Source organism: Calonectris borealis, chromosome 4 (assembly GCF_964195595.1).
Source record: "Calonectris borealis chromosome 4, bCalBor7.hap1.2, whole genome shotgun sequence".
NCBI lineage: Eukaryota > Metazoa > Chordata > Aves > Procellariiformes > Procellariidae > Calonectris > Calonectris borealis.
Window position 1 is genome coordinate 73,189,692 of NC_134315.1, and position 24,154 is coordinate 73,213,845.

Here is a 24,154-nt window from a genome sequence, read left to right on the forward strand (position 1 = left end):
AAATCTCTTCCTAGAATTGAGGAATATTCCATAGTTGCACTGTCTTGCAAGAAATTCTCATTTCATTATCTGCCCAGGTTTCCAATGTGACTAGATCTCTTCTGTACAATTTTTCCATCTTCAGTAATGATCACATAGCTTTGCAGCTTAGTATCAATTATAAATGTCACTAACATGCTATTCACTCCTTATTGCAGGACTTCAAATGTTAAATAAAACAAAGTCTGAATTCAATCCTCACTCAAATCCGCAAGACCTTTTTCCCTTTTTTGGGTTTTAGCACTATTTCTGTTTGCATCCTTTTAGCTAGTTTTCAATCTACATGATAGTGTCCCTAATTAAGACAATTTGAATTAATTATCAGTCATGTACCATTATAAAGAAATCTTCCTCAGAAAGAGCAGGCTGCAAGAATTAAATGTGCAGATGCAGTTTGTATTTGAAGATTGTGAGTAAGACTTCACATTGCCATGCTGATAGTCACCCCAAGATTTCAAAACGGTCTGCAGTATATTCTGTGCTTTTGGCTTTAGGAGACCCTGAAAACTGTATTCCTCTCACTTTCTTGATAGTTTTAATTGCATTCATTTTTAATTCACGAACTGTATTATGTGACTTTGACATTAATTGCTTCTTCCTGTATGATTTCACTTAGATAAAACCAGGTGTTCCTGAGTCTTCAGTTATTCATGGAGTACACCTTCTGTTCTCACATAATTTTTAACATTACAGAAACAAATAGTTATTCCTGAATAGGAAACAGTAGAGAAATTTGAAAGAAAATACTGAGTAATTATGTTGCAGCATTGTGTTTCCAAAGCCCTATTGCAGGTGTAAAAGGCAGATAAGTAAGTATTCTGGTATCTTTTAAATAATGGGGAAACTGAGTTGTAAAGAGGTTAGGAGAAGTGCTTATGGCCATCCAGTGAATTATTTACCAAGCCAGGATTCTCTCTCTAAACGCTCTGGCGTTTAGTCCAGTCTTTTTCCACCTTGTTCACGCTGCTCATGAAGAGAATCAGATTAATGTTAAGAGTTAATTAACAGCATCTTAAGTCATCTGTTATTTTCTTTCATGCAGTGTAAAATCAAAATCATTCAATATGATCTACTGAATTAAATAGGCATGCTGCAGTTAAGGTATCATTAGCAATTACTACGTTGTCTTCTTTTCTGCATATCTCAGACATGGATTGGGATGGAATTTGTTGGGCAGGAGTCAAAATAACATGGATTTTTTTTTTTTTTTTTTTTTTTGAGGATATAGCTGCTAAGGATTCTACTGTGATAATGAATATATTTCACAAGAACTGAGAGAACTTTCTAAACAGGTTAAGATTGTTGAGGTTTAAAAGCCACATCTGCCCTTTTCCTGAAGAGGAAAATGGCATTGGGACATTAATACATCTCAGTACTATTCAGCTACTTGGAGGAGATTCAAGATGTCTTTTGGATTTTAATTTTGTCCAAAGCTGGAAGACCTAAATTTATGTCTGCATTGACACATGTAAGTGTATAACTACATTGCGGTCCTAACATCCTCTATATAATTTCTGTAATATTTGGGATATTTCCCAAGCCCTCTTTCCCAGCTTCTAAAACCAGGACAAACGGGAATGTTCAAACACAATATTCTCTTCAGTGTATGCTGTCAGTTCGTTTCGGAAATCCTCCTACTTCAGCAGTATCTACTAATATACGTACTAATCTTAGGGTACAGAACTGTTAGGGGACACATGTTATGAACAGAAGTTAATTCAAGTGTGAACATTATGTTTTAGGTGCAGCTTGGAGTTGGATTTGTGTCTGGCTAGACTGAATTCACCCCATTTCAAATCTGGATTCTCCTTCTGCCAGATCCAACAGATACGACTTTCATTCTGTAGCATTCATAGCAACCCTTCTGGTTTGCTGCTGAGGGTACTATTTCTGTAGAAGAATCTGTGTTTACTTTAGTGCAGAGAATTCATAAAGGATGAATCATAGTAATTAATGTAATGGCTTTTTTTCATGGTACTGTAATTCTCAGCCTATGTTTTTGTGTGAGTTCTAAGGTGGCATAATCAGGTGCTATAGCCGAAAGAAACAGTCCTTTTCTGAATTGCTGGGGAGGACAGGCAGGGGCGTGGGGTCACAGGGCAGGGCAGGGAATAGGGAAGGGAAGGGGAAAGAGCTGGTTTGAGTATATTTTATATCTCAAAAGGGAGTACAGGAGTACAGGCTTTTCCTCATGTAATGTGCAACACCACTGTCTTAGTCTTGGCACAGTCCCCACATTCATGTGCTGACTTTGCTTGGAGAACAGATGTGGCACAGCCTTTTGTTTTCTAAGCTGTATGATCTACTCAGTTTGTCTGGAGCTAGCAGTAGTGTGCCAGGAATCAGCATTAGGCTTGATCCTTAATTAATATATGCTGTACAGTTCTGAAACAAGTGAAAAACCAATATGCTGTTGGCATTTGAAGGTGCTAGAAATATAGAAAGTATTGTAAATACCAGACACATTTGAGAAATAGCTTTGAGACTCCTCTGTTAAATATCTGTTTCTTTTTAAAGCCTCATCTGAACTTTAAGCAACACAGAGTAGCATTAACTGTGTTTTTCATTTATTCTCCCACAAAGTAGTAGTTTGTTACCTTGAAAAAATATGCTAAGACACTTTTTAAAATAAATAATTTAGTCTTTTTATGTTACTGGAAAAATAGCAGCCACTAAAAATGGGCTGATCACTCTTTCCACCTCCCTTGTTTGCGGCGAGATCACATTTTTGTGGAGAGACAGAAAAATCTACAATATATTAGAAAAGAAGATCTGATACTAATCATGAGTTCATGAAAGCTCCTCTGTAAGATCCAGTCATCATTAACACTGTTGAGGAGCACTGCGAGTCACAAGCAAAATCTTTGTCAACATCCATTGATTTTTACGACATAACAAAAACTGGTGATGAACTATAATTGTTCCCTCCTCAGAAAGAGCTTTGTTGAAAAATGCCTTGTTTATAGAAAACTATGGGGTGTGAGTGAGCTTTAATTCTACTTTCAGATGGAGCTTCAGGAGTATGACTGAATGTGATGTGGTTGGGAAAGAAAAATTAGTAAATATTTCATATGTCATTGTCATAAACACTTAAACATCAGGTGACTGAGAAGCTCTTTGTGTTACACTTGTCCCTTTGCTTACCTTCTCACTTCAGTAGCACTGTCTTCTCAGTGTCTCTGAAATGTCTGCCAGCTTCAAGGCTCTCTTGTTTGTTGTCTAGGGCCCATTGTTTTTCAGGTCACATCTGAAAATCTTGCATAACTCTTTAATTTCTCTCTTCCTATTCAAGTAATTATTATTATATCCAGAAAGTTATATTAAAAAAAAAATATTAAGGTCACAAAGTCAAGCACTTAAATTAGAAAACATTAAAATTAAAGTTGCCCGTGCAACCTTCATTTGGCTCCCTTGGGCATATGCATTATAATGGTCTTTAATTACATCGTCACAGAGTATTTTTTTTTTACATGGGATCCCTGACTCATTCAGTCAGGGACGGTACTTCCTTAATTAGGAGTATTCAGTATTTCGTTCTCTTGTCCTTGTTCATGGTGTGCACATGCCTTATTGACTTCAAACTATTCAGATTGCACTCTTTAAGCAGAAGTTACTGATTTTTCTATGTTATTTTTTAAATGGAACTCATTAATATAATGTCAAGCATTACTTCATATTTACAAAATCCTCATAAGGTTAAGGGATTTTATTATCTCCATTTTACAGATGTGTAATGGCCATGCAGAGAAATTAAGCTTAAATATATTCACTAGTTTTGGGTGCCCAGTTCGGGGTATCTGTAACCTTCTATTCTTCAGTGTGCTTGGCACAGTTTAATTCTGTACATAGTCCGGATATGGGCTCTACTGAATTCTGTTTCTTCTAAATACTCAGGAATTTGGCTTGGGATCTGAAGCAGAAAAACCTACAAAACAAAGATTTAAGAACTAGTAAAGGAAAAAAAAGTGGTTATAAAGTTTGGAATAAAACTTTTCCACAGGGCTGCTAAGGAAAAGGCTAACATCTAATCCAGATCTGCAGTGCAGATGCAGCTGCCTTATTTTTATTTCTGAAGCTCCTTCTTCCATTCACTACATATTCAATAAAAATTAAATAGATGGTATAAAGAGTGTATATGACTATGCAGTGTTAGTACATTATCTGTAAAGGTCTTGTGAATAAGAGTGATTTTCTGAAGTGAAGAAGGGAACATCAGTTGACAACAGCAAGTAGTTTAATAACAGATATGTACAATGAGATTAAATTTTAGTTGTGGATGTTATCTCAATTTTTCTATTGCTTTAAATTTGATTTTATGTAGATCTTTGAGTAAGCTTGTTTGTATGGTTGGGACAGAAGGGTTTATTATATTTATATTTATTGTTTACATTAATAACAGTCAGTGTAATATATACCTTTTGGACATATATTCAAACAAGAAACGGAAAAACATTCCATCATATCTCATAACCAGCTCAACAACAGCACTGGAGCCTTTAAATCCCCAACACAAGCCCCTGGCTTTTGAGCTAACAGAGCAGATGTAGTACTAGGGGCTTTCATCCTCCGACTGTATCGATTCTTTAGCAGTCATGAACTATACATGTTGCTAGAAGGATTCACACATCTTCACTGCTGATGAAGGACATCAGAGTACCAGGTTTCACTGGGGGATCTGGAGGGATTCTCACTGTAATCAGAAGGTTACAGGTACTACATACTGACTTTGTCATTCCCCTTGCTTCTCCTTAGTCTGAGTATCAGCATTCTTCCCCTACAGCCTATCTCAGTTCTCAGTCACCAGCTCCCTGCTCACTTCCTTTCTCATTCACAGGGTTTCTTCCCACAGATTCCATTTATCTTTGTGTTCCGCTCCATGATCAAATTTTTGATTCTCCACAGTTGAACTGAGCTACGTTTTCCTTCATGATGCTTGGACGCCAGAAGACAGTGACAGTGCAAGCACACAACAGGCCTTTTATTCCCTTGCTACATGTTGAATGTGGAAATGTTTATTTCAATAAGATTATCTGATTGAGGACCTTGTCAAATGGGATAATAAGAAAAAACGGGTAAGCCATAGACAAAATGACACAAACCTGACAGGCAAACATAACAGAAAAAACCAAGAAACAAACCTTGTCAGTCACACTAATTGCTGGACTATCAAGAAACCGCATGCAAACCAGGACATTGCAGCCAATAAGGATGGAAACCTACGGGTTCAAAATGTTGCGGGACCAGGCAAATTGATGAGGGAACATGCAGGGGAAAGGGAATGGGGGAGGAACAAAGGAGAAATAGACAGGGGGATAAAAGGGGTTGGCCATGTGTAAAATGGGGCCAGTCACTATGCTTGTTTGACTAAGCTCTGTGCCTCATCACCAGTCTGTCCTATCTTCTTGTTAAATCCTCTCTTAACTACCTCCCTGTATAATCTCACTCTCTGTCCCGTGTGTGAGTGCTGCAAGAGCTAAGTGCCAACTACTGGGGGGTACCAGTGTGAGTGGATATGAGCCAGCTACTGGTGCACAGCTTCGCAACTGGTTGAACCTGCAAATGAGAAGGCAGCAGCTGCCATGTCCCTCAGCCTGGGCAGAGACCCCAGGTCTCTGAGTGCACTGGGCTGGGCTTCAGTGGGTGGGCAAGGAGGGAGTCCTGGGCCAGAGCTGCTAGAGGAGGCATCTGCTCTTAACATCCCTTAACAGAAAGGTTTTCATTTGGCAGAAGTACTTCCAAAGAGTAAATTAGACAGCATATCATTGTATATCATTGTCAAGCATTATAATAATAATCCAACCTGATGCTTGATGCAAGTGTAATGAAAAGTTTTTCTTTCATATGCAGGGCTAATGAACCCATTTTTTAATAGAAAAGCTTTTTGTACTACTTATTTTCTAGGTTACAATACCTATACATGATAATCTTTAAAAAAATTGTATGATTATGAACAAGATGATGAGAAATTTCAACACAAAATGAATATGTGGTATTCTCCATCTTATTTAAATAAGGTTTGGTTCAAATTCCTATTTAAGATCATAATATGACTGAGAAAATTTCCATTACACTTATACAGGCATGGATGGAATTCGAATTTATAAATACCAGTTGTTTCAAGGTTGTGCAGGGTTATGCATAACGTTCTTTACTGTATATCGCTACAGCGGAAAAAGATAGCAGAATCACTTCCTCATGACTATTGAAAACAATGGGTAAACTCTCTACTTCCTACATGCTTTCATATGTAGATTTTTCCCCATTGTAACACTTGCTCAAAATATTATGGTTTAACGTCAAGTTTTTTTTTTTCAATAAACAGTGAAATGATCTCTACAGTAACTGGTAGCTCAAGCACTAAGGTAATTTGAGAAAACTGAATTGTGCTGAGGGGCAGCTGTGGTTATGAAGTGTGTAGTGCCTGTAAACAAACAGAAAAAGATGCATATTCTCTCAGCAAAAGCTACTTCCAGAGAGCAAAGAATGTCAGTAAGTAGGTGTATGAGGTGGCTATAGCAAATAGTGCAGACAGAGGAGGAAAGCCAGATGTTGTAATGCTGTGACACTGCACAGAAGACCAATGTGTAACATTAAAATAAGCAGTTTTCCTGCTACAGCTGGCCATGCATAGCACAATGTACAGTTGGTCTATACAATGCTGTAGCATCTGCTTCTCTGTAAGGCTTTCATTTTCTTTTTCAGACAGTTATAAAGTCAAATCCTTTATTTGAGCGCTTGATGTCAAGCACTTAGATGTGCTTGACAGAAGAAAAAAGGCTGCAGTGTTGTCCTGATCCCTAAGTACATTCCTTTGGCAATGAAAGAGACCCCAGAAATTAGGTACAGTACACTGCAGTGAAAACATGAAAAGCATTTGCTTTCCTGCCTGCTGCACCCAGTCATCATCTTTTCTTGGCACAAGATGGAGAGTGGGGGACAAGGAGTAGTCAGAAAGGTAAAAAGAAAGGCATTTTTTTTACTGTTGGAACAAGTCACAAAAGAATGGACATTTTTCAGAGCTGGAGTTTGTTGCTTTGCTTTTATTTTTGCACTTTAGGGCATATAAATCTCTTAATTAAATGTGAACCAAAATTGATTTATACAGATTTTGTTTTGTCACAGAAACTTTGGGGTTTTTCAACATTGTTTTTCCTGGCCAATATTTAAAAGAAGTTTTAAATATACTTATATGTAGGCACATTCTTCCATTATATATGTATATATTTGTTGTACTGGAAAAAGATGTTGTGATTTTTAATGTATTGACAGATAGTAGGGAAATTAAAAATTAAGAATGCACTTTAATACAGTTTTCATGCCTGCAGGTTTGACCCCAATGAATAAACAGTGAAGTTTGTTTAGTTTTCTGTGGTTTCCAACAGTCCTTCCAGATTATGGCAGCTCAGTCTTTTTAATAATGTTACTTTGCCTTTGGATAAAAGCCTGCTGTATATACTGACTCCACAAATGAATGTACAAATATTAAAAGGGGAAAAGGGATTTATACCTGAATATTGGATTGATCTAATTACATTATAGAATCAAATAAAATAACTTCTCAGGAAAACAGACCGCTAAATTTCATGCATAATTGTATATCCATTTTGCAAAAGTAAACCAATTATGTCACTGGCTTATTCACATAGGACGTGATTGAAGGTCCCAGCCTTTTGGTAAACATACATGCCCTATTGAAAGGTACAGGATTTTTATTTCCTAATGCCAGGTTGGTTGTATGCACCAGTGGTTTCTCCCTCTGCGTTTCTCCCTCTTCAGATCCCTTGCATGCAACTTTCCGTCACCACCTTTTTCAGGGAATCCTTGCAGCCTTTCTCATCCATCTCCTTTGCTGACAATTTCCTCACTCTCTCCAGAGTACCAGATACATCCTTCCTCCTTGCTTCATGTATAGTTCTCCCATCTCCACCCAATTTTTCAGCTGTTCTGTCTTTTTTGCAACTTTTTGAAGTACACGTATCATTCTGCTAATCCCATAAGGCTTCGATTTATCTGTAATCCTGACTGATTCTTTTCTCATAATTACTTATTTATTCTTTCTCCTTGCTTATTCCACCCAGTAGAGAAACGAGCCTAACAAGCACTTCAGTGTGATGCCTGAATGTGCAAAGCATGGCTTCTGTGTTGCTGTGCTGCAGGATAGAGTGATGAATTCCAAGGTCAAAAGCTCAGTGAAGCAAGTATAGGTGAAAGAAGATACACATTCCTTCCTGCGTAGAAAAGTCTGGGGCTTTCTTGTGAAGCTGTTAGAGAAAAGTAGCACACAACATCAAAATGGCAAGTAGCCCAAAGTAATTTTATTTCTCTTATCTTGCTAGTAAGTGTTTTTCAAAGAGGGTAATACTTGCTGTCAACAACACAACAGTATGTCTACATCAGCTGTGTGATCTTTGGTTCTTTTGCCAGAAAGTATTCCATTACATTTTTACTGTCTTAAACAATATGTTTACTTCCATCCTCCAGCTATCCTTTCTCATTTTGTCAGGTAGGATAGGAAAACTGAAACCCCACTGAAAAAAAAAGCAAACCAGAAAGAAGTTATTAACTCAGGCTATGATAGGTTATTTTCTCACATTTCCAGCAGAGACATGTTACAAACCAAAGAAGAATCAATCCCGAGCCTCAAAAGTATTGTTCTACCTTCCACAATTTCTACAGATTTGCTTCTTATTCCCTTTCAGAAATACATTTGGTTGTTTTTGCTGAGACAGTACTGTTAAAGCTGAAATTAGACTTGAAAAAAATTAGACTATAGGCCAAGTGGAAGAAAACTGATTGAAATCAGCTCAGAGGAGGAGAGGTTACAAGTTGATAGCCGGTGTTCATTCCAGTAAGTCGATGTGGTTCAGCAGATGACTAGAGCTGTATCAAAGATAAAAGTAAGTAGTCAGAAATATGAAGGAACTCAGAAAAAAACAGTGAGTGAAGCAAAACTGTGGAACATAAAAGGTGTGTGTGTTGGGGGGGATGTTGAAGAGATGGAGGAGAAAGTGTTATCTGGGAGTCTGAATGATTAATAATAAAGACACTTGAAAACAACCATAGGAAATAGATGTTATGACTCTAGGAGTTCAGTGCTATACTAAATTACGCAGGTGAACATTAGGGTAAAGGCTAAGCCCTCGGGAATCAGAAGAAAGTTATATAGTGGGTAATTTCACAACCTTTTTATCACAGGCTGAATAGGAAGGATTATCTTTGCTACAATAAGTTTATTCCTAAGTCCTGACTCCTAAGCCTTTATATGGAAATCAGAATAAAAAGAACTCTGGAACAACTGTCACCATCCTGAAAAAGACTTAATGGACAAGCAAGTAGATGTTCGTTTAGTCACCACTTAGTAAAAGAAATGTTTCTGTTGTCAGCTGGGAGAAAAATTTTCTCTATACCATGTTGACCTGGACTCATTTACAGGCAGAGAAAACTTAAGTCTTCTGAAGATGCTCAATTGAAAGTGCAATAGTAGATTTTAGGTTTCCTATTTTTTCCAGAAAACTTTGTGTATGCATACTGCATGTTAAGAAGATAAAACAAGAAAATACACCAGAAAAGAAATTTGTATTTGTTTTAACTGCACTAAAGGCACTAATTGAGACTACAGTAGGGTAACTTAGTACCTGGTTTAGTCATGGAACTAGTTTAAACTGTTGTTGACTATATAATGCTGTCATATATTGTTCAAACAAAACTGAGAAATATATTCATGACTGTAGCCTCTGAAAAAGTGCTAGTATTAGGGACCATAATTCATATGAATTATGAAATTATGAAAAATTATCCATTGTGGTTATCATTCTGAACTCAGTCACTGTCTATACCTGAAATACAGTATTAACATTACATTCATATCATGTTAATGTAAGTACTCCATTTCATCACGTATTAGGAAGTCATCATAAAAATATTTCAAGATTCTTAGATCCTCTGAGTTTTTCTGGGTTAGTTGGTGGATCAGGTCTGCTTAGGTGTTTTCCTACTAATTTTTCTATAACCCTTCACTCCCTGAGACATTTTTCATCTAAAGAACACCAGCTGAAAGTCAACAGAGACTTGGGCCTGGCTTGCACCCAGGAAGACATCCTTCTTTGAAAACAGATGATCATTGTCACTTGTCCCCTACTACCTTTTCTGAAGAAACTATGAAAGCATCAAGATCAGACTCTTACTTGGTAATGCCAGATGCAGTGCTTTTCTGGTTTCAGTCTAATCAACCAATCATTGATTTTCAGAGAACAGTAAGAATCTCCTGATGACAAGAAATTGGGAGGGACTCTGGCTCTGAATCTAGAACATAAATGAGAATATGAGGTGAGGTTCTTGCTCTGGATAGAGTAGTTTAATGTTGTAACCATAAAGGGAGTTAGTTATTTTGCTTTACAATACTAGAGGATCTGACTTAATAGTACATGAGGCTATGGAAATGTTCAGTTCTCATCCTTCTTGCATCCTCTCCTCACTGCCAATCTAAATAAGGTAATGAATAAACTACAAATACCTGTACATATGTGCAGCCAGCTATAAGATTTTTATATCATGCAATCCATCTGCAAAAAATGGTGGACTTCCATTTGGTAAACTCCTTGAAGGTCCAGACTCATTTCTCTAGGTGTCACCTTTAACTCTTCTGCTGTTTGTCATTCCTCATGTAGCTGTATCCTTCAGCTATGCTGGAAAATAATGAGACAATAATATAAGTGAGTAATACAAGAAATGCAAAGGAAATTCCCTTTGCGTTGGCAATGATTGGAAGATGCAGATAGCAAGAAAAACTGATCACCAAAGATGAGAAATGGTTGAATGATTCTTTCAAATGAGATAGAATATGTCTTTCACCATATAAAGTCTCCTTCCCAGGAGGCTGGCAAAGGATGATAAGGGAAATTTCCACCGAAGACAGTGGACTTTGTCATATTTGATTGTAAAAATGTAGGAAGACTTGCATTATTACTTCACTATCCCTGAAAATTAATTCTTTTACTAGACTGTGTAAAGTCATTTTAGTGGAAGATGAGGTTGCTGCTTCAGTGCTCAAGCTGTGGTCTATAAGAAGAGAAAGAGATGTACAATGAAGTTATACAGATGAAAAACAGTGCTTGACATTCATTATTTTCCTTTTTATAGCTGAAGCATATCCTAGTACATAGCAAATTATTGCCTTCTGAGATGAAATTTATAATATTGTCAGTGATTCTAACTTTAACCTGTGCTTATCATTATTTCTCATCTTCATTTATGTTGTTGCTCTTACTGTTTTCCTTCTCATTTGCTGTATCTTTTGATAAATTAGATGACAGGCTCTTTGGGGCAGCAGCCATATTTTGCTGAATGCTCTCTGCTATGAAATAAGCCCTGCTTTGGACTCAACCAAATGTTTCCAAACACTCTAAGGAGAAAACAAGTAGCTTCGAATTAATTGTGGCCCTAGAAGAGCTGAAACTAGGGGCCTCATCCTGCATTTATTGCAGATGTTTCACGGTTTTACTTAATATTTTGTGTGTAAAGAATGGTGTATTGGGGAACTCGTTTTGGTCAAAATAAAAGCAAAAGGAATTTCATGTGTTCCACTGTCTTTGTAACTACACATCCAAAGGCATAAAATCTCGTAATTTGAATCAAGTTAGCTGTTCCTTAGTCCCATGTCTCTACCATCATTAATATCAATATCTGATTTTACATTCCTTAAACATATGAGAAAGGCTCTCCTGATTTAGACCTAGTATATTTGCCAAGTGCCAAATATATTTGTCTGTCCCCCTGCTTTTTTTTTCTTCACTGAAAACACCAGATTGTATTTACTCAGCTGAGTCTCTTATGCCAAAAAACAGCAGACATGCTGACACCTTACCACAGGTCACTAGGGATCTAGTTTCTTGAATGTATTTGAATATTCTGTTGGCTGATCAAAATACTGATGTTGTCAAAAGTGGAATATGGAAGTGCACGTTCTGCAGCTCTTACTTATCATGGGATGTTTCACATGAAATGAGAAGCAGGGCAGAGTTAGTCATGTGAGAATCTTTCCTGCTTTTTCGCTATGCTTCACTGCTTCTTGTCTCCGTCTGTGAAAGCTACACATAGCCTTTGAACACCCAGAGCGATGCACTCAAATAATAAAAGGTAAACTTTTAAATTAATATATGGAAACAACCTGCAAGTATGAAACCTTATTTTCACAAATCATAAGTTTAAATGGGGTATGCTGGATTTTTAAAAAATTTACTATATAGACAAATACTGTTATCATTTTTTATTTGTGAAAATTCTTTTTTTTAAAACGGAAACATAAAAGGTGTTAGAATTAAGCATTTATTAGAATGCTGTAAGGCACAGTGTAAAAAAAAATCTACAAATCATTACAAATGAAAATGCACTTAGAGTCATCTTCTCTTTATTTCTTTGTTTGTAACCTCAAACTTTTTTTTGGCAGTTCAACATGCTGGAGAACTGAGTAGATGAGGAATTGTCTAGGCCAGAGGTTATAATAAAAATAGGTGGCATGAAAAGTTAGGAAATATTTTTGGCAGGAGCTGTAAAGGCTATTTGTAGGAGAAGGGGAAGATAGTTCAACTGAAAAAAAGGAAAAAGGGGATATATTGAAAGATTGTATTTGACAAATAATTTAAAATAATTTGGTTTGTTTGCATGTTGTGTTGTTATTCTAATTTAAGTCAGGGTCTGAAAGAAGGATGCTTTGAGATAAAGAGCTAAGTTTCACTTTGAAAATATTGAAACAGGATACTCAAAAATGTAAAATAGATACTTGACATTTCATTTTTTTCCACATCCTTTTTTAAGCTAAAACTGTCTAACAGAACTAAAGTTCGTGTCTGTGACATGACATACACCAGTTTTATATACATACAGTTTAAGCTCATCCAAGAGTTTCCATACTTTAGTTTTAGATACAAAGAAACGGATTATTTTTTTTTCTGTACTTAATGAGTTGGATAAAATTAAAACCCAGTTATGCAGCTTCTGAAATTAGTAGGCCTAGACATACTTGCTTTCACACAGAGAGATATAATGAAAAACAAAGAATTTTCATATTGTGAATGAGATTCAACCTGTTATGTTTAATTGAAATATATTTCAATGACATTGACAACAAAATTTTGAAATAGTGCTAATTCAGTTTCATATTATTGACTATTATTAGTCATCATCACAAATGAATTAATACTTTCTGACAAATAATGATGGATATTCTTTTTTACATGTACTTTAGAATAAATATATAATTTCGAAACAAGTATGAAGGATTTAATGTGAAATACTAAATATCAGGACTAAATAAATTGGCAAGACTGTGTTTGATTACTTTGTAAAGGTCAGTGTTTTGTTGGTATTTTACCATTTTGTGTTTTTCATGTTTTCTTTATTTTCAATTTATTGGCCTATTTAGCTTCCCTTTGTACTTAACAGATTCTATTCAAAGTTCTAGAGCATGAACTGAACATCATTATCTTCCCCGGATGTATCATTCTTATAGCAAATATTACATCTCACACTTCTATTGCCACACATGCAATGTGTGTTAATGAAGTCAAAAGCCTGACCAGCTACTTCCTTCCTGTGAGTTTATTAAAAACAGAAGCCGTAGACTATCTGTTAAGCAGTAGAAACCTCTGTGATAAATGTTATTAAATAATATGAAATATTAGTTGAAAAAGGGGGAGGCGGAAGAAGCTCCAAAGAGATGTCTCTCTTTCTGCAATTTGAATGTGATACGAGGGAAACCGCTGATAACAAAGAAATGCAACTATGCTGGCTTTATAAATCTGAATGTTATGTATGAAGTAGATCATCTTTGCTTATTTCACACATGCAATTTTGTTTGTGTTACCTGTGTTTTAGAGATTAGCCTCTAGTATGCTCTTTTATCCAAGTTATCCAAAAACATTATAGCAGAAAATGTAGTCTAAGCCTGATCTGGAAAATAAATTTGGAAAAGCATAGAAAGATGAGCCCAAACTAAAAGTTGGTGTCCCTGTATCTCAAATTACCAGTACTAGAAATTCATGTCATACATTCATAAAATTCAGTTTTGTGACTCCACCACATCTTTCTGTTTGTTACTGACTTGTCTTATATCCAATAACTATGTAATATAGCTTGGCTATGAGGAAGCTTATAAAAGCAGTGTATGATCATGGCTTCTGCAATAGTTTCATGAAAAGAATAACTGAATAATCCTCCTTCATTGAAATAAATTCTTGGTAATTAATGATAACTTTCTGGATATTTTTGTAATTTAAATATTGATTATAAATTTGAAATATACTTTTTGTTGTTTAGCATGTAGGTCTTTTTTAAAATGAAATAGCACACTTTTAGCATTTTTTTTTGAACTCTGATGTTATTTCTATCTTACAAACAACATATTCATTTTACAGGATCATGTTACTACTTTTGTTTTTTGCTTTTCCCTTTGTCCCCCTCTCTCCCGCCACCGGCTGCCTATAATTGTAAAAAAATTAAAAATCAGAACAGAATAGTCAAATGGCCTTATATAAACTTCCTTGGAACAATTTTAAAATAAGATCTTTTCCTGCCATTTTAATTTGAAAGTGAGCCTTTTTCCTTCTTAATTCCATAAACTCTCAGTTGCACTGAAGGTTTGTCTTAATGGGTTTTTAAATACCGTTGTCAGGATGCCCTGTGGCAATCTGGTTGTGATTCTTAATGGTATCCAGCTGAGCAGGAATGGTTGCATCAAGATGTCCACCAAAATCAAAGAATCTTTTTAGCTTGGAAGTAAAAATCCAGAATTAATTTTTTGAGTGACTCTCATCTGCATTCCCTTTTGTTTTACGCAGGTTGTTGAAGGCTGTCTCCAGAAAAGCCATAGCCAAAGTAGGTGTGCTGGCTTGGAGCTTGAGGGCCTCAAACAGATATGTATGATGGGAAAAATGTCAGAGGGAGAAGAAGAATGTTTTAAGTTCTTAGTGAATTGTAATTCCTGTAAGAACAAAGAAAATTCTGCCCTTGTTTTTTTCCTGATAAATTGACTAGAGCAAGGAAAAATAGTATTTTAAGGCATCTCTTACCTTCCCTTCACTACTTCTATGTTTGCTCTTAGTGACACCTTTGCTTCTATGTACAATAGGTCTTTCAACATGGTATTAGCAGATTGCTGGCATTAGAATTCTATATCATAGCTTCTCTATGATTTAGCCATGAAAAGATTGGGAAGAGGCCATTTGAGCTCACACATGCTTATATCAACTTTTCAAACAGCCTAGTGTGGTGAAAAGACAAAAGAAGAGTACAGTTATACTCCTTTTGAGGATATTCAGTTAAAAAACCATCCCTATCTACAGAAAGAGGATTATATGACCAACACTTTTTAATTGTGGAGAGATGAACAGTTTATTGGTTCATTAACTCAAATTAGTATTTTATCCCAGGATTTTCCAGATTTCGAAATTGAAATCGATTGAATATGGAGTATGAACATGTCCCTATATTCAGAACAGAAGGAAAGGAATTAGTGAGCACACTGAATGTTTTGGGAGGGGGTTTCCACGTCCTTACTGGACCATAGATTTGACGATTGTTTATAAAAGGTGATTAATGATATGAGAGTCAGAGAGGCTGCTGTAACATGAGGTTAATCCTCATTTTCACTTTTAATGGGATTTGATAATTGATTATTGTTGTTTTGCTTTTCTGATGGTACAGATGAGACTTTGATAAGCTCAGATGAGCAAATCATGACAAAGATCATTGCTGTGTGTGCAGTAAAAGCTGTTTTTATATTGGCAAAACTGCAGATTTCATTTTCATCAAATGCACAGCTGCAAGCAATAGCCCCATCCTATGATGCATGATAAAATAGTTGTTAAAACCAAAAGGATGATAAATATCAGGAATCTCTCCAGTTACACAAATAAAATGTCATAATCAGATTTAACATGGAACAACAGTGTTATCCCTGAAAAATTATGCATGAGCATATTGTAAACCTATACACTGTTCTTTTTTATTGAAATTACACTCATGGACAGCAAGTGTATGTGAATTTGGAGGTGCTGTATAGAAATAAGTTAGTAATTTTTTTACTAGATAATACTTTAAAATGCAGCTGAAAGTGCAAGAAGACATCTTTTGGTAGTGCAAACTGGATTCTGTGTCACTTGGTACAGGTTGAGTTCCTGAAATAAAAGACTATCATATACAAAAGAATAGGTCTGCTCAGCTATGGAGAGCTTTAGGTACATTTACTAACTTTTTTTTTTAGTCATTTCATCTTCAGTATTGTTATTTTTTTGATTGCTGAGCTCTTTGTCTGTTACTCCGGTCCTATTTTTCCACATGCTGAAAATCCTTTGGGCTGTGATTTTAAAAGACACTTGCAGAATTAAACACCTGTTCTATGAAACAAACAGAGAAAAAAGCATTAATCACCACCTTGCTTCTTTAAAACTCCCGCCTAATGACTGTAGAAAGAAAGATTTTGAAGTCTTTTTTTTTAATTTTCCCTAGTTATTAGACCATCAAATACATTTTTATTTCTCGTATTTTTTTTCAGATTTGTTGTAACCTTTAAGCACTGTCTTTTCCTACTTCCAGTATTTTCCTTTCCATTGCTATTCCTAGATTTCATTTTGATTTTCAAATTTAAATGCCATTCTTTCTTTCCATGCACCCAATAGTACTTTGATCAGTAGTTACTGTCATCTTAAAATATCTCCATTTATTTTTTCTGCTACTTTTTCAACACAGAAAGTAAAATTCCTTTCACCTTTTCATTCTGATTTTTTTCCTTTAAGTTCACAAGCTACACTGAATAAACTGTTTTGACTTTCTAATGCCACACACTCATTTTCTTTCCTTGCGTATTCATTTGCTTGGGACAGCTTTGAGATCAGTACATTCTGCTAAGGACCAAAGGCACATTTGAACATATGGTAGCACTCCTAAACTATGCAGATAATTCACTAACCTACTGTTTCTACCAACATTCACTTGTACTTCTCATTTATTTCTATTATATGCACTTGTTAAGAAGCGTCAGTTTCCAAACGTACCAATATCTAAAGCAATTTACATTATTTTCTCATCAGTACAAACATATAGTTCATTGTCCAGTATTGAAGTCTAGAGTAAATTTTTCTCCATGTTTACCTAATATTTTAGCATGAGCTAAAATACTTACAGCCTACAAATGGAGAAAGCTATTGAGCAATTGTCATTAACTGTGTTTTTTATTCAGTGAGCCTTCGAATTTGAAACAAGGATACACAGCTTGAACAACTAATAAGCTCCCCCATAAAAATGGACACAATATTGGGTTGAAGGTTTATTTTAAATAATCATCAATGTTTTCTTTCTCTCTTCATGAAACACCCAAATCTTCTTAATTCAGTACAGAAAAGTTTATTGTTTGTTAAATTAAAAAAAAAGAAAAAGCACCTTTGTTTCAGAGCAATTGTTTTTATAGTAAGATAGCTGTGACGTTATATATGACTGCAAATATTTTTTAAATAAAACAAAAATGCATTTTAATAATAGACCTTTGATCAAACACAGACTGTGATGCAGGAGACAAAAGACTTTGATCTTTAAAGTGAAGAATAACAGTACAAATCTCACATTCAATAAAAAACATTCTTGATTTGGAGAGTGAACAAATCGAATCTATGATAAATAGCTTACTAAGTAAAGAGAAAAAATGACTTTTCTGAGAATATGTTTAGAATTTAAAATAATGGCACAGATAAAAACTCACTGTATTTTCCATTGCTGGAATGTTAAAAAAAATACCATTACATTAAGTGACATCAATTTCTCTTTTAGGTAGCATACATATTAGATGTAGAGTAAGTTAATGTTTATTATTTTACTTGCTACATTATATATGACTTTGTGCTTGTCACAGACACTGCCAGTAAAGAAAGGGTACAAAACACAATGGTCCTGTATATAAATAGGATACTACTTCAGCTGATAATGGCAAATAACATATTGATAAACACACAGGTTCTGAGCATATTTATTAAAATGGATACCTTATAATTAAATTTAATGGGCATGCCATTTTCAGTGTTTAAAATAGAGAGTGACGTTACAGAGAGTAAGATAAAGTACGTAAGAAATGTACATTTTCTATAAATTATGTTCCCAAGACCGCATTTCGGAAGAGGCATAGTGGAAAATAAAGATTAAGAGATCTTAGTCATGATGAATTATTCATATTGTAGCAACAGGACAATATTTATTCTCAGTAATGCACTTGTAGCTCTGGAGAGCTGAAATGTATCAAAGCTTGTTTATTGTTGATTTATGATCACAAAAAATAAATATTCTGTCATCATAATTTTGGAAATGATCAAAATTTCTTCCTAGAAGATGAAGGGGATGTTTGCGGTGAGGAATTCCATTGAAAAAATAAGGCTTATGACAAAACAAAATACTAATCATGACCTACTTCTGGCTCGAGCTATTAAAATTAAGTTTCTCGGTTCTGAATACAAGTATATAGCATGTTCTACTTCTCTGAGTAAGAAAAACTATATATTTGTGTTTGTTTTTTTTCATTCTGTGTAGACTAAAAATAAATAATGAAATGTTTTACCACTGGAATCTCTGTAAAATCTGGCATAATTTTATGAGACCAGGCCTGCTAAAGTCAGCACAGGTATAGTCACTAAGGCTACTTATCACCAACAAGAAAACCAAACTTCTTGAGAATATTTCATAGGCAAGTAGATTTTCAAAGCTATTTGACACCTGTGAACCTCCACTGTAACCAACAGCAGATGTTGGATTAAGAGCTATGATTATGAGAAAGAAATAACTGTGTTTTGGTTTTTTTGAGCTGCTTTAGTGACTTTCAGGGTCACTGCTCTCTGTGGCTGCCTCCCTTGGCTGGTGACACGGGACTGTTTACGGAGGATGGCCTTTGGAGGAGACACCCTCCATTTGCACTGACCAAAGGTAGAGTTTCCTCCGTTTGCAGAGGAGTAGGCTGATTCCAGGAATCTGCAGTCCATATGGCCTGCTCACCACCTTCCCTCATGAAATCTCCCTCCTTGACTGTCACCTGCGCTGTCTTTGTGAGATGTCACGTTTCAGTTGGATAAGCAATTTGCTTATACCTCTAAATAAAGAGAGGTGTCTAAGCACCAAGATTAGGGGCTTGTGTTTGATTTCTCCCTCCTACCCCATCAAGATGTATCCTGTAGTAGATCAAATGTGTACAGAGTTTCAACACCCTAGAAAAGTGAAAGCTGTTAGCAAAAATGTTGAAGGAGAGAAATGTCTTTCATATAACTGAATAACTTGGCATGATTGACATAACAAGGAGGATTGAATGGTTGCTGTCTATAAATACAGTGTTACTCACTGAGAAAGGGAAAGAACTAAATAAAAATGTTATAAAAAGATGAATAGTTATAACCTGGTCATGAATAAAAATAACTAAATTAGAAGGCCCTTAATGTCTTGCTAAAGCTTCCTAGCAAGTAAAAGCTGTCTTTCAGTGGAAATACAGGAAACAAAAGTCAAATAATAAGAGGCTTCTAAGACAGGGATCAATAATTTTATGACGGCAATTTTGTGACATGGGTGTCTGATGTGACAGAATAACTCAGGAAATCCATTTCTGTTCAACAAAGCCTATATTGGCTTTTTTTATCGGCTCTATAAAATATAGCTTGCTCTAAACAAAGAACAAATCAATAACACTGGAGAACACTAATCAGTAATAAGGGAGTTTATTAGGTTAAGTATTGTGGCTATATATGGCGTTACTATGGGCTAAAAATCAGATTTTTTTCAATGCAAATTTTGAAAAGAAATTGACAGTCATTTAGAAAGATCTGAACAAGGTATCAGTTTCAAAATATCCTCATCTGGTGCTCTGACTTTCTCTGTTTTCAACTGAGACTAATGAGCTCTATTATTATTATCGTGAACTATTAAAAATAAGACCTTGAATAGCCATCATATGCATGAAAGTTTTGAATTATTTGAAGACTATTGAAATGCTTTGCTACAGTGTTTGTACATGCTTCAGTTTCTCTGCTCTCCATGCTGCGAGGTTGAATGAATTAACCTCCACCCTGGATTTAGCACTGAAGAAACAATTTTCCCAGGCAGTGTAAAGTTTTAGAACTAGACAGAAGCAATGAAATTCCCAGAGGGAAAGTGCGGGCTTTAGTTCCTCGTGGATGCAGCAAAAGTGTGTTTGACAATATGGTCCCACAGAACTGAAGACCGTTTAGTTGAGGACTTCTGTGGGACTTCCAGTGGCCCTGACTATCTCCACCTTGCAGCATGTGTTAGCACCACCACTTGTGTGACTGCACAGTGAGCCAGCTTGGGAAAGCAATCCAGCTGAAAACGGGTGTTGGTTTTTTTTTTTTTTTTTTGGGGGGGAGGCGCGGGGAGGGTGGAGAGTGCCTATGTTGATGGGGGAAGATGGCAATTTTCATCTAGGAAGAGCTCCCTGTCATCCTATGAAGTCACAGTGGCATTTGTGGTGATAAAAACGTGATGATGGGAATGCATAGCTGAGGGTCCTGCATTAGCTGGACCAATCTGTCCAAAATTGCTACGGAAAAAATACAATGACAAAAGGTTGCGGCACGATAAGTGATAGCTCCTGTCTGTCTCGCTGGTACAAACAGAATTGGATTGAGTCTGTTGCACAGTAACTGACAAGTACTGGGTCCCTCATTACAGTTTACTTTTGATCACATATACTTCTATTCAAAGTCCTCCTCAGGAACTAAGCATATTTCAGCTCATAATGGGACTACTGGGTTAAAACTGTACTGTTGAATTTGGTTGAATACAAAACCCTACAATAAAAGAATCTGACCATTTTAAAAGTTTGCATCTGAGGTTTATTTAAAAAAGCATCTGTGAAAAGCTTCTTAAAGCAACCCAGGAAAAAAAATTCAAAATGTGTGGTGTCTCATTCTTTACGAAGTTTATAAACTAGGCCTGCGGCTCAGCAACACACACTTTCAAGACTACAAGCATATAAATAGGCCTTTCTTCAAGGCATGTGGACAAAACTTGGCAGCATCAGAATGTATCAAACACTAAGTAATAATAACTAGAAAACAATAAAATTGAAATTAGTATGTTGAAGGAAGGAGATTCAATCAATATGCATTTACTCCTAGAAATCTGGCATGCAAAACCTTTCTTGTATTGTTTGGTACTTTTTGTTCTGATCATCTTCTGAATTGACAAGGCCAAAGGAAGCTGTTAAAAAGCTTTAGTGAAACTTGACCAGTATGTGGGTTGGAAGTTGTCAGTGGGATGTAAGCAGCAAAACCATTGCCAAATTGGCATCAAAATCATGAAACAGGAAATGTTAAGTTTGAAAACTCTTTGAATTATTATAGTTTTCATAATTAAAAATAATTAGTGCTGACACCACCAAGAATTCTGAATTCCTAATTAAAAAAAAACTCATTATTCTGCTTCATCTTTATCAAGCCCTAATTTCAGGAAAATTGTGCTGTAGCATGAAATCTTCATAGTCATTTCAGCACTAATGCAGAAGAACTTTTCCAATATGTATAATATGTGGAAATCATATGCATCGACAGTATAATAGCAGAGATATTTTTTAAGGTGTTTAGCAGTCATAAAGTTAAAAAAGTCTGGGAAAAGAAGGGAAGGGACCGCCGCATCAAAATTCAATTAGAGTGAGTTTTCTCTCAGAATTTGAATGAAAAACAATTGGTAGATTTGTTGGGTTTTTTTTTTATTCAGACAATACCCAAGACATCATTGAACATGGGGCAAGAGAACAGGAAAAGATGAAGAGTAATTTAGTGCTGTACTCAAAGAGGGTTCTTAATTGACTAGAAGGATACTGAAAATTTTGTCAAAAATCCATAAATTGACTTAAGAGCAGAGACTGGAAATATTTTAACATATACCTTCACATGCACAAAAAAATGATGTTGAAATGATAAAGGAATCCATTATGTGAGCTTTTCTGTTGTGTTAGCATTAAGGTCAGAATATTAAACAGAATGCTTAAATGCACTGTCTTACTGGTTAAATTAGATCAAGAAGAATGGCAGACATAAGAATACAATTGCAAGAAAGCAAGTGACGTGTCCAAACCCATAGGCAAACCTGTAAAAAAAATGTGAATCAACTTCACAAAAATAAAGTGATTAGAAAGAAAGATGGAAAGAAATTTATTCAGTGATGGCATATATTATCAAGAAATAAGCATTATTTCTTTGGATATCACTGCCAAAAATATAAGTCATGTGGACTCATATCCTAAGGATCTCTCAAATGAATTAAATGAAGAAAACAATGTGGTATAACTTTTGCATTTGAATGAGGCTGAAGGAAATGTTGTTCTTACATACAAAATACAAAGAACAGCTTCTCTAAAGAAGGACATAAATAACCACACACACACACAGTTATGAAGCATGTAAGTTCAGCTCTGGCCTGCTGTTACATGTGTGTTCTGAAACTTTCTGAGTGTAGCGATCAGAAGACTCTTGGATCTAAAATCTTGAAAACTTTAACATGAGGAAAATATTTATGTTGTTCATAATAAGCGTATGCGGTAGATAAGTGTTTGTCACATGGACAAAAGACAGGGAAAAAAAAAGTACTCTGAAATACATTGTTCTTAGACAGGAGATGTTTGAAAATGAAAAAAAGAATTTAGAAACCCATGAACTAATGATTTTTTTCTGGGAAAAACAGCTTTTGTTTGAAAAATCACCCTTACCAAAGGAAATTATTCTCTATTTAGTACAAATTAGCAGTGATGGAGTAAGCTTTGTGTTCTTCCACAGTCTCACTCCTGCAACATAGCATTCTCAACCATAGCATTGCTTTCAGTTGCTGCTGGTATTTTTGAGGCTGCTGTAGTATCACTGAGGCGCATGTTAAATCTCAATTATACTTCCATTTTAATGTGTGGTTTGTTCTCTTTCTGTGAATGATAAATTTTAGTTTACTAAATAAGAAAAATTATTAATGAGAATGGGAATACCATTTTTCCTTCACTTGGATTCTCAGAGTATCTCAACCAGTTTCAGAAATTTTTGTCTAATGAAGTGGAGCAAAAATAAGGATTTCCTGAAAGACGAATCTCAAGGAGAGCTGTGTAGGTAGGTAGTTTCTTGTGATTCTAAATCAAGTTCTGAGTTTTGGCTTTCCAAACCTATTGAAAGAATAACTAGCAATCACAGAAGCCACAGTATGCAAATAAGCTGTTTAATTTGAAATCCTAAACTAGATGTTCTTCTAACAGTTGAAATAATATCAACGTATTCCTTCAGTAAATCTGCAAAACTTTTTCTGTTGTGTGAAATTTTATATGTACATTTTTGTCAGGTTCCTGATTGTTTCTCCATCTTTTTTCTATGGTTTTACTGGATTTCAACCAAAAGTGAATAAAACTGAAAACCTGTGAAATACTATTTTTCCGCAGTTGACATTTGGAGAATTTCAAACGGTAATGTGATTATCCGATAGGTTCCATATTATTATTGTCATGTATGACTTCTCAGAGCCCCAGTCTGTTCTCAGACATCTTACCTGTGTTACCTGTAGAGTTCTGCAGAAATTAATCTTGCGGCGGAACATCCAACCCCCTGTTTGAATGCCTAAGTTAAAATGCGAGGCAGCTGTTCTAGGAAAAGAGAAATACATTAAACTTGATGTCTTCAGAGGACATGGAACATTTGGGGCATACTTGAGTATTTATCAAGCTTGATTTCTGAGAAATACTTAGTAATTATTTTACATGACAAGACCTCTTAATATTTTGTATTTAAAAAAAAAACAAGGTGATTTATTTGTGTATTTAAGATGTGGTTGCCATTAAATCATAAAATTTAAATTGGATGTTGGAACACAGTTTAGGATAAATTTGATTATCCTACCACAGACTCTTTAGGCATAGAGCTTGGGCCTAACTGCCTGTAAAGCCCTGATGGGCACATTCATGACTACATGCTGCCTGTAGTGGCTGCTGAAGTTTGGGGAGGGAAGGGTCCCTTAAAAGCAAAAAAGTCCAAATACACAAGTGCTGTCATTGATCTTGGTTAAGAATATTCATAATAGTAGCTGTTGTCCTTAGATACGACAAGCA